This window comes from Schistocerca gregaria, chromosome 11 (genome assembly GCF_023897955.1).
Source record: "Schistocerca gregaria isolate iqSchGreg1 chromosome 11, iqSchGreg1.2, whole genome shotgun sequence".
NCBI classification, from domain to species: Eukaryota; Metazoa; Arthropoda; class Insecta; order Orthoptera; family Acrididae; genus Schistocerca; species Schistocerca gregaria.
In genome coordinates this window covers 70,370,736-70,382,855 of record NC_064930.1, presented here as the reverse complement: position 1 = coordinate 70,382,855, position 12,120 = coordinate 70,370,736, and the positions used below count along the sequence as shown (strand labels likewise).

Sequence of the window (12,120 nt, the reverse complement as noted above, 5' to 3'; positions counted from 1 at the left end):
CACATCCGTAACTGCATCACCACATGTCTCCTTCAACTGTCGAGGAATTTCAATTGGTTTCACAACACGCAAATTCAGAAAACGAATGATTGCACGCTGTTCGAGTAAGGAAAACGTCGCCATTTTGAGTACGTAAAACAGTTCTCACTCTCGCCGCTGGCGGTAAAATTCCACCTGCCGTACGGTGCTGCCATCTCTGGGACGTATTTACAACGAACGCGGCCTCATTTTAAAACAATGCGCATGTTTCTATCTCTTTCCAGTCCGGAGAACAAAAAATCGGAGGCCTTAGAACTTGAATGCACCTCGTAAGACAGCAAGAGCGGCGCTTATCCGGGCCCTGCAAGCAGCGTCTTGCCCTCGGTCAGGAGGAAACTGTTTGTAAACAGCGGACGTGAAACCCGGCGGGCTTCCGCCGCCCCTGACACGCATTTAGACCGCAGCAGGAAGCGGCGGCTTCTCTCCAAGATGGACACGCCCCCGCTGTTAACAGGCGCTAATCTCCGTCTGTTCTCTTTCCAGTACCTGCACCCACATTATCACTGCGCAAGCGCTTGTGGCGTGTACGCGCACGCGATGTTCGTTTCCTAGTACAATTTTCCAACACATCCTCCTCACTGAATGGTACGCGGGGATTAAGTACGTAGGGGAGAGTTCCCCAGACTGAAGAGTTAAGGAAACTGGAACATCATAACATCGTGTAGGGCACCGGCGAGCACGCAGAAGTGCCGCAACACGGCGTGGCATGGACTCAACTAATGTCTGGAGTAGTGCTGGAGGGAGCAGACACCACGAGTCCTGCAGGGCTGTCCATAAATCCGTAAGAATACGAAGGGGTGAAGATCTCTTATGAACAACACGTTGCAAGGCATCCTAGGTATGCTCAATAATGGTCATGTCTGGGGTGTTTGGTGGCCCGCGGAAGTGTTTAAACCCAGAAGAGTGTTCCTGGGACCACTGGAGCAATTCTGGACGTGTGGGGTGTCGCATTGTCCTGTTGGAATTGCCAAAGTCCGTCAGAATGCACGATGAACATGAATGGATCACACAGTCACCTATCAGAGTCGTATCTAGACGTACCAGGGGTCTGATATCACTCCAACTGTACACGTCCCACACCATTACAGAGCCTCCACCAGCTTCAACAGTCCCCTGCTGACATACAGGGTCAAAGGATTCATGAGGTTGTCTCCATACCCGTCCATCCGCCCGGTACAGTTTGAAACGACACTCGCCCGACCAGGCAACATGTTTCTAATCATCAACAGTCCAATGTCGGTGCTGACGAGCGCAGGCGCGTTTTACTGCTTTCTATAGTGCAGTCATGAAGGGTACATGAGTGGACCTCCGGCTCCGAAAGCCCATATCGAAAATATTTCTTTCATTGGTTCGCATACTGAGATGAAATGAAATGACAGTATGGCATTGTTGGCCGGGAGGCCCCACGCAGGGGAAGTTCGGCCACCGTATTGCAAGTCCTCTTAAGTTGACGCCACTTCGGCGACTTTCCAGTCAATGATGATGAATAACACACAACACCCAGTGATCACGAGGCTGAGAAAATCCCTGAACCAGCTGGGAATCGAACCCGGGACCCCTTGCGCGGGGAAGCGAGAACGCTACTGCAAGACCACACTGACACTTGTTGATGGCACAGCATTGAAATATGCGGAAGGGTTGCACTGCTCGTGTTCAACGATTCTATAGCTTTGTTTACAAATAAATAAATCTTCTGTCTCCAGTCACGGTTTTTCTTTATTTTACTTATCAGGTGTGTTTTTTGTGTGTATTAGGCCATTTCTTTCGATGTTGTCAGTGTGTGTGTGTGAGTCTGCTTCATTTCGTTGACTTTTACTGCAATACATAAGAAACACGCGATTTTTTAGTTGGGTATCAATTCTTTATGTGAAATTAGTGGCGAAATTTAAAAGAATTTTTTACTTACAGTTTTCTAATCGTCCATTTGTGCAGAGTCTCACATCAGAAAACTGTAAGTACAAACTCTTCTAAATTTCACCACTAACTTCACAAAAAGAATTGATACCCAACTAAAAAATCGCGTGTTTCTTATACAGGGTGTTACAAACTTTCGGAAACAGTCCTCACACACAAACAAAGAAAATATGTTATATGGACATGTGTCCGGAAACTTTCCATGTTAGTGCTCATTTTATTTCTTCTCTTCAAATCACATTAATCATGGAATGGAAACACACACCAACAGAACGTACCAGCGTGACTTCAAACACTTTGTTACAGGAAATGTTCAAAATGTCCTCCGTTATCGAGGATACGTGCATCCACCCTCCGTCGCACGGAATCCCTGATGCGCTGATGCAGCCCTGGAGAATGGCGTATTGTATCACAGCCGTCCACAATACGAGCACGAAGAGTCTCTACATTTGGTACCGGGGTTGCGTAGACGAGAGCTTTCAAATGCCCCCATAAAGGAAAGTCAAGAGGTTTGAGGTCAGGAGAGCGTGGAGGCCACGGAATTCGTCCGCCTCTACCAATCCGATGGACACCGAATCTGTTGTTGAGAAGCGTACGAACACTTCGACTGAAATGTGCAGGAGCTCCATCGTGCATGAACCACATGCTGTGTCGTACTTGTAAAGGCACATGTTCTAGCAGCACAGGTAGAGTATTACGTATGAAATGACGATAACGTGCTCCATTGGGCGTAGGTGGAAGAACATGGGGCCCAATCGAGACGTCACCGACAATGCCTGCCCAAACGTTCACAGAAAATCTGTGTCGATGACGTGATTGCACAATTGCGAGCGGATTCTCGTCAGCCCACACATCTTGACTGTGAAAATTTACAATTTGATCACGTTGGAATGAAGCCTCATCCGTAAAGAGAACATTTGCACTGAAATGAGGATTGACACATTGTCGGATGAACCATTCGCAGAAGTGTACCCGTGGAGGCCAATCAGCTGCTGATAGTGCCTGCACACGCTGTACACGGTACGGAAACAACTGGTTCTCCCGTAGCACTCTCCATACAGTGACGTGGTCAACGTTACCTTGTACAGCAGCAACTTCTCTGACGCCGACATTAGGGTTATCGTCAACTGAACGAAGAATTGCCTCGTCCATTGCAGGTGTCCTCGTCGTTCTAGGTCTTCCCCAGTCGCGAGTCACAGGCTGGAATGTTCCGTGCTCCCTAAGACGCCGATTAGTTGCTTCGAACGTCTTCCTGTCGGGGCACCTTCGTTCTGGGAGTCTGTCTCGATACAAACGTACCGCGCCACGGCTATTGCCCCGTGCTAATCCGTACGTCAAATGGGCATCTGTCAACTCCGCATGTGTAAACATTGCACTGACTGCAAAACCACGTTCGTGATGAACACTAACCTGTTGATGCTACGTACTGATGTGCTCGATGCTAGTACTGTAGAGCAATGAGTCGCATGTCAACACAAGCACCGAAGTCAACATTACCTTCCTTCAGTTGGGCAAACTGGCGGTGAATCGAGGAAGTACAGTACATACTGACGAAAGTAAAATGAGCTCTAACATGGAAATTAAGCGTTTCCGGACACATGTCCACATAAGATCTTTTCTTTATTTGTTTGTGAGGAATGTTTCCTGAAAGTTTTGCCGTACCTTTTTGTAACACCCTGTCTAGGCGTTGCCGACCACAGCGCCGTATTTCTGCCTGTTTTCATATCTCTGTATTTGAATACGCATTCCTATACCAGTTTCTTTGGCGCTTCAGTGTACACTGTAGCGGATCCTAATTTGAACCACTGCTACAAAATTCGTACCATCAGTTCACCCTATATTTGTTGACATCTGCGCCAAGTACGTGCTTGTTGGAGCCATATTCTCAGCTATGAGATGTGTTTGTTGAGGAACAAATGGTTCAAATGGCTCTAAGCACTACGGAACTTAACTTCTGAGATCATCAGTCCCGTAGACTGAGAACTACTTAAACCTAAGCTAAGGACATCACACACATCCATGCCCGAAGCAGTATTCGAAACTGCGACCGTTGCAGTAAAGCGGTTCCGGACTTGTTGAGGAACACATGGAAGGGAAGACAGAATTGATTTTGTCATAGTCTTTACGTAACTTTTTGTGCGCGCGCCGTTACTATGTGAACACGGAAATGTTTATTTATGACTGAATATATACGAAATAGCCTTAGTTTTTAGGCAGTGTTCAGTCAGTATTGCCTGTGGTTTGCTTGTAGTAAACTGTTCAAGAAAAACTGGCAACGATGCCTATAATGTACCGCTTTAAGTTTCCAATAGCCGCGCGGGATTAGCCGAGCGGTTTGAGGCGCTGCAGTCATGGACTGTGCGGCTGGTCCCGGCGGAGGTTCGAGTCCTCCCTCAGGCATTCGTGTGTGTGTGTTTGTCCTTAGGATAATGTAGGTTAAGCAGTGTGTAAGCTTAGGGACTGACGTCCTTAGCAGTTAAGTCCCACAAGATTTCACACACATTTGAACATTTTGATTCCAATATTTTACCGGTACAGTTTCAGAAACTTCCTCTAATACTACGTTTCAAAAAATGTGTTTAACGTTATTAGACGAACATAATGTTTAGAAATAATGTGATGAATTTTCTAATACGTCTTTATCCTAAGTTGATAATTAAATGGTTCAAAATGGTTCAAATGGCTCTCAGCACTATGGGACTTAACATCTATGGTCATCAGTCCCCTAGAACTTAGAACTACTCAAACCTAACTAACCTAAGGACAACACACAACACCCAGCCATCACGAGGCAGAGAAAATCCCTGACCCCGCCGGGAATCGAACCCGGGAACCCTGGCGCGGGAAGCGAGAACGCTACCGCACGACCACGAGATGCGGGCGATAATTAAATACTTATTTTGTATTACAGGAGGGCAACAGAAAGGCGTTCAGGAAAGTGGATGACAGATGAATATCATTTACGAAGAGGAGATTAGTATGTAACGTTCCGTCGACAGCGAGGTCATTAGAGATGGGGCACAAGCTCGGATTAGGGAAGAATTGGGAAGAAAATCGACTGTGCCATTTCAAAGGAACCATCCCGGCACTTGCCTGACACGATTTAGGGTAGTCCCATAACTTACCGCAAATATCAAATAGTTAAACATACTGCTCTAAAACTGACAGTATATTTACAATGTGCAGACGATATTTTTTCGGTCGGTAAGTCGATACTTTTTTAGTCAATATATCGATACATTGCTACGGTCGCAGGTGCGAATCCTGCCTCGGGCATGGATGTGTGTGATGAGCTTCGGTTAGTTAGGTTTAAGTAGTTCTGAGTTCTAGGGGACTGATGACCTCAGATGTTAAGCCCATAGTGCTCAGAGCCATATCGATATATCATAACTTTGTCGATATATCGGTAGCCGATAGGCACACGTTTTTAAATATCGATTGTTGTGTACGTAGTTCCGCGTACACAACATTCCCTCTACAGCGCGCCCCGCTAAGCACAACAGCACAGGCACAGCGCTCGTCTGTCTCCGCACTACGAGATGGCGCTGCCTTAGAGACGGACCCAATTCTGCTTCCAACGACCCGCGTTAATACGCAGAACCTTTTCTCCTCGCGGATCACACTCGCGAAGTGATACCTGAACGCTCGAGGTATTATAACGAGTGTACAGACCTCCGATTGGTCAGTTTGCATTTGTCTGTACCAGTCTACATTTGTCTGTACCAGTCTATAGCCAAGTTTCAGTCTGCGCCCAATAAGATTACCATACTGCTGTACATAGCCATGAAGATAAATGAATAGACACTTTGTCAAGTATCAGAGATATGTGAGAATAGGATTAACGTACCAAGACCAAAGGAACTTCAGATTGTCAACTGTAAACAGCATCCAGAATCAAGTTACGTAATGTCTATGCTTTTTATTATTTAAATAAATGTGTGTGAAAATTAATCATGTTCTGAAACTTCCTGGCAGATTAAAACTGTATGCCCGACTGAGACTCGAACACGGGACCTTTTGCCTTTTGCGGCCAAGTGCTCTACTGGCAGAAGTAAAGCTGTGAGTACCGGGCGTGAGTCGTGCTTGGGTAGCTCAGATGGTAGAGCACTTGCCCGCGAGAGGCAAAAGGTCCCGAGTTCGAGCCTCGGTCAGGCACACAGTTTTAATCCGCCAGGAAGTTTCATATCAGCGCACACTCCGCTGCAGAGTGAAAAATCTCATTCTGTAATCAAGTTCTGTTTAAAGTTGGTCACCGCCAATCTGCTACTCTAAGCGTGCAAGTGGCATTTCTATCGTCTGACCTAACGGCAGAAGATAAACACGCCACGATAAGACCACAGGACATATTGCTGACACTCGCCTACTTCTTTGGAGCGACAAGTCAAATAATCTGGTGGTGTGCGAACCGAAGGTCTTACAGTACGCACACCATATCGATTTAATAGAGTCCCGATATTTATAAAAATATGAAGAGTCCTAGTTCCTAGAGCTGCAAACCGTATATTGCTTCTACTTACGTGTATCTCGCAAAGAGATCATAGAAGTAAAGTTCACGCACGGACGTTTACCAAAATCGTTCTTGCCACGAACCATTCGCCCCTTGAACGGCGGTAAGTGTCAGTGCTACACAAAATATCCTGTTGCACCCTCGTCCAGGTGCAACGCCACGTCCACTTTCACGTCTTATGTCAGCGCGACTTAAGTTGATTCGCGAAGTAAAACCGCACTAGTGGGTGAAGGTAGGAGAAAGCTGTGAGCCGAGCGTCGAACCCGGGAGTCACCTGCCCGCCGTCCGCGAGCTGACCAAGTCCTGCCGGTTTCGGGCCGCGTCTGCAACCCACACTTACACCTATCGCAGTACAGAGGGGGGGGGGGGGGGGGGGGGGGGAAGCAGGGCAAGAGCTGCGGGCGTATGGGGTATCGCCTCAGTTGTGCGACTGGATTCGTGATTTCCCGTCACGGAGGTTGCAGTTCGTAGTAACAGACGGCAAATCGTCGAGTAAAACTGAAGTGATATCAGGTGTTCCCCAGGGAAGCGTCCTGGGACCTCTGCTGTTCCTGATCTACACTCCTGGAAACTGAAATAAGAACACCGTGAATTCATTGTCCCAGGAAGGGGAAACTTTATTGACACATTCCTGGGGTCAGATACATCACATGATCACACTGACAGAACCACAGGCACATAGACACAGGCAATAGAGCATGCACAATGTCGGCACTAGTACAGTGTATATCCACCTTTCGCAGCAATGCAGGCTGCTATTCTCCCATGGAGACGATCGTAGAGATGCTGGATGTAGTCCTGTGGAACGCCTTGCCATGCCATTTCCACCTGGCGCCACAGATGGACCAGCGTTCGTGCTGGACGTGCAGACCGCGTGAGACGACGCTTCATCCAGTCCCAAACACGCTCAATGGCGGACAGATCCGGAGATCTTGCTGGCCAGGGTAGTTGACTTACACCTTCTAGAGCACGTTGGGTGGCACGGGATACATGCGGACGTGTATTGTCCTGTTGGAACAGCAAGTTCCCTTGCCGGTCTAGGAATGGTAGAACGATGGGTTCGATGACGGTTTGGATGTACCGTGCACTATTCAGTGTCCCCTCGACGATCACCAGAGGTGTACGGCCAGTGTAGGAGATCGCTCCCCACACCATGATGCCGGGTGTTGGCCCTGTGTGCCTCGGTCGTATGCAGTCCTGATTGTGGCGCTCACCTGCACGGCGCCAAACACGCATACGACCATCATTGGCCCCAAGGCAGAAGCGACTCTCATCGCTGAAGACGACACGTCTCCATTCGTCCCTCCATTCACGCCTGTCGCGACACCACTGGAGGCGGGCTGCACGATGTTGGGGCGTGAGCGGAAGACGGCCTAACGGTGTGCGGGACCGTAGCCCAGCTTCATGGAGACGGTTGCGAATGGTCCTCGCCGATACCCCAGGAGCAACAGTGTCCCTAAGTTGCTGGGAAGTGGCGGTGCGGTCCCCTACGGCACTGCGTAGGATCCTACGGTCTCGGTGTGCATCCGTGCGTCGCTGCGGTCCGGTCCCAGGTCGACGGGCACGTGCACCTTCCGCCGACCACTGGCGACAACATCGATGTACTGTGGAGACCTCACGCCCCACGTGTTGAGCAATTCGGCGGTACGTCCACCCGGCCTCCCGCATGCCCACTATACGCCCTCGCTCAAAGTCCGTCAACTGCACATACGGTTCACGTCCACGCTGTCGCGGCATGCTACCAGTGTTAAAGACTGCGATGGAGCTCCGTATGCCACGGCAAACTGGCTGACACTGACGGCGGCGGTGCACAAATGCTGCGCAGCTAGCGCCATTCGACGGCCAACACCGCGGTTCCTGGTGTGTCCGCTGTGCCGTGCGTGTGATCATTGCTTGTACAGCCCTCTCGCAGTGTCCGGAGCAAGTATGGTGGGTCTGACACACCGGTGTCAATGTGTTCTTTTTTCCACTTCCATTAGTGTATATAAATGACTTGGGTGACAACTTGAGCAGTTCTCTTAGGTTGTTCGCAGATGATGCTGTAATTTACCGTCTAGTAAGGTCATCCCAAGACCAGTATCAGTTGCAAAACGATTTAGAAAAGATTGCTGTACGGTGTGGCAGGTGGCAGTTGACGCTGAATAACGAAAAGTGTGAGATGATCCACATGAGTTCCAAAAGAACTCCGTTGGAATTCGATTACTCGATAAATAGTACAATTTTCAAGGCTGTCAATTTAACTAAGTGCCTGGGGGTGAGAACAGCTTCAGTTGGAAAGACGATATAGATAATATTGTGGGGAAAGCGAGCCAAAGGTTGCGTTTCATTGACAGGACACTTAGAAGATGCAACAAGTCCACTAAAGAGACAGCTTACACTACACTCCTTCGTCCTCTGTTAGAATATTGCTGCGCGGTGTGGGATCCTTACTAGGTGGGATTGACGGAGGACATCGAAAGGGTGCAAGAAACGGCAGCTCGATTGTATTATCACGTAATAGGGGAGAGAGTGTTGCAGATATGATACGCGAGTTGGGATGGAGGTCATTAAAGCAAAGACGTTTTTCGTCGCGGCGAGACCTATTTACGAAATTTCAGTCACCAACTTTCTCTTCCGAAGGAGAAAATATTTTGTCGAGCCCAACCTACATAGGTAGGAACGATCGTCAAAATAAAATAAGAGAAATCAGAGCTCAAACAGAAAGGTTTAGGTGTTCGTTTCTCCCGCGCGATATTCGGGAGTGGAATGGTGGGGAGATAGTATGATTGTGGTTCGATGAACCCTCTGCCAGGCACTTGAATGTGATGTGCAGAGTAATCTTGTAGATGTAGATGAAGAGGCAGCGCTTTGTTAGCATACCGCGACAGCCGTCCAACTTGGGCCGTGAGAGCAGACTACCGGCTGGTGTCTCGGAGCGCAGGCTTACTCACTAGGGTGCTGAGTCACGGCCGACTCAGGTGCTCCACAAGGCACCGCACTGGGGCCGTCACACTTCCGCTGCGCAACCCTGCCTGGCCGCTGAGTAATACACAGCACGAGCGCTGTGGACAAAGCACTGGTTGCAGGAGAACTGCGGCGAAGTTCGGAGAGTAGGAGAAGAGACAGTGGCGGAGGGAGAGCCGTGAAGGAGGGTGGACGAGGCAAAAACTTGCGATCATAACGCGGACTTGGCCAGCCATGTTCAGCTCAGAAGATAACCTATTCCCCGGTAGTACTTCTATGTAGAAACGAAAAACGACGTGTTTCTCTAGCTCCTAGCCTGTGACAGCTATTACTCAAAGAGCAGGAAAACCGAAACCTGTCTTGAACTGTGCCCATATTACACGACACTAGAGCGCAACAAAACCAAAATCAGTCTCGAAGATTACTAACATCATCTGAAAACAGAGTACAAAAAAAAAATGTTCAGTTGTGTGTGAAATCTTATGGGACTTAACTGCTAAGGTCATCAGTCCCTAAGCATACACATTAGTTAACCTAAATTATCCTAAGGACAAACACACACACCCATGCCCGAGGGAGGACTCGAACCTCCGCCTGCACCAGCCGCACACTCCATGACTGCAGCGCCTGAGACCGCTCGGCTAATCCCGCGCGGCAATATACACTCCTGGAAATTGAAATAAGAACACCGTGAATTCATTGTCCCAGGAAGGGGAAACTTTATTGACACATTCCTGGGGTCAGATACATCACATGATCACACTGACAGAACCACAGGCACATAGACACAGGCAACAGAGCATGCACAATGTCGGCACTAGTACTGTGTATATCCACCTTTCGCAGCAATGCAGGCTGCTATTCTCCCATGGAGACGATCGTAGAGATGCTGGATGTAGTCCTGTGGAACGGCTTGCCATGCCATTTCCACCTGGCGCCTCAGTTGGACCAGCGTTCGTACTGGACGTGCAGACCGCGTGAGACGACGCTTCATCCAGTCCCAAACATGCTCAATGGGGGACAGATCCGGAGATCTTGCTGGCCAGGGTAGTTGACTTACACCTTCTAGAGCACATTGGGTGGCACGGGATACATGCGGACGTGCAGTGTCCTGTTGGAACAGCAAGCTCCCTTGCCGGTCTAGGAATGGTAGAACGATGGGTTCGATGACGGTTTGGATGTACCGTGCACTATTCAGTGTCCCCTCGACGATCACCAGAGGTGTCAGGCCAGTGTAGGAGATCGCACCCCACACCATGATGCCAGGTGTTGGCCCTGTGTGCCTCGGTCGTATGCAGTCCTGATTGTGGCGCTCACCTGCACGGCGCCAAACACGCATACGACCATCGTTGGCACCAAAGCAGAAGCGACTCTCATCGCTGAAGACGACATGTCTCCATTCGTCCCTCCATTCACGCCTGTCGCGACACCACTGGAGGCGGGCTGCACGATGTTGGGGCGTGAACGGAAGACGGCCTAACGGTGTGCGGGACCGTAGCCCAGCTTCATGGAGACGGTTGCGAATGGTCCTCGCCGATACCCCAGCAGCAACAGTGTCCCTAATTTGCTGGGAAGTGGCGGTGCGGTCCCCTACGGCACTGCGTGGGATCCTACGGTCTTGGCGTGCATCCATGCGTCGCCGCGGTCCGGTCCCAGGTCGACGGGCACGTGCACCTTCCGCCGACCACTGGCGACAACATCGATGTACTGCGGAGACCTCACGCCCCACGTGTTGAGCAATTCGGCGGTACGTCCACCCGGCCTCCCGCATGCCCACTATACGCCCTCACTCAAAGTCCGTCAACTGCACATACGGTTCACGTCCACGCTGTCGTGGCATGCTACCAGTGTTAAAGACTGCGATGGAGCTCCGTATGCCACGGCAAACTGGCTGACACTGACGGCGGCGGTGCACAAATGCTGCGCAGCTAGCGCCATTCGACGGCCAACAGCGCGGTTCCTGGTGTGTCCGCTGTGCAGTGCGTGTGATCATTGCTTGTACAGCCCTCTCGCAGTGTCCGGAGCAAGTATGGTGGGTCTGACACACCGGTGTCAATGTGTTCTTTTTTCCATTTCCAGGAGTGTACAACAAATTACCTGACAGAGCCACATAACACAAGTAAAATCTGTCTCAAAATTTACAGGCAATACCTGACATCAGAGCACAACAAAATCAAAATCATTCACAAAAGTTACTGGCACTGAACACAAAAAACTTAAGTCAGTCCGAAGGTTACTGGCATTACCTAATATTGGAGTACAGCAAATTACCTGACAGCAGAGCATAACAAAATCGATCATTCTGAAACGTTAATTGTATTACCTGACACAGGAGCACAACAAAAACCAAAATAAGTGGCAAAGGTTACAGGCGTCACCTGACACTGGAGCACAGCAAAACCAAAATCAGTCTCGAAGATTACTAATATGATCTGACATTAAAGTACAACAAATTACCTGACAGCAGAGCATAACAAAATCGATCATTCGGAAACGTTAATTGTATTACCTGACACAGGAGCACAACAAAAACCAAAATAAGTGGCAAAGGTTACAAGGGTCACCTGACACTGGAGCACAGGAAAACCACAATCAGTCTCGAAGATTACTAATATGATCTGACATTAAAGTACAACAAATTACCTGACAGCAGAGCATAATAAAACCGATCATTCTGAGAGATTAATTGTATTCCCCCGCCACAGGAGCACAGCAAA

The 12,120-nt window shown here is 49.2% G+C and overlaps 1 protein-coding gene across 1 annotated transcript in view; it reads right to left on the bottom strand.

Annotated features, from left to right (window-relative positions):
- Positions 1–12,120, bottom strand: part of LOC126295214 (nostrin) — a 152,857-nt gene that overhangs the window by 125,704 nt on the left and 15,033 nt on the right. The window lies entirely within an intron of this gene.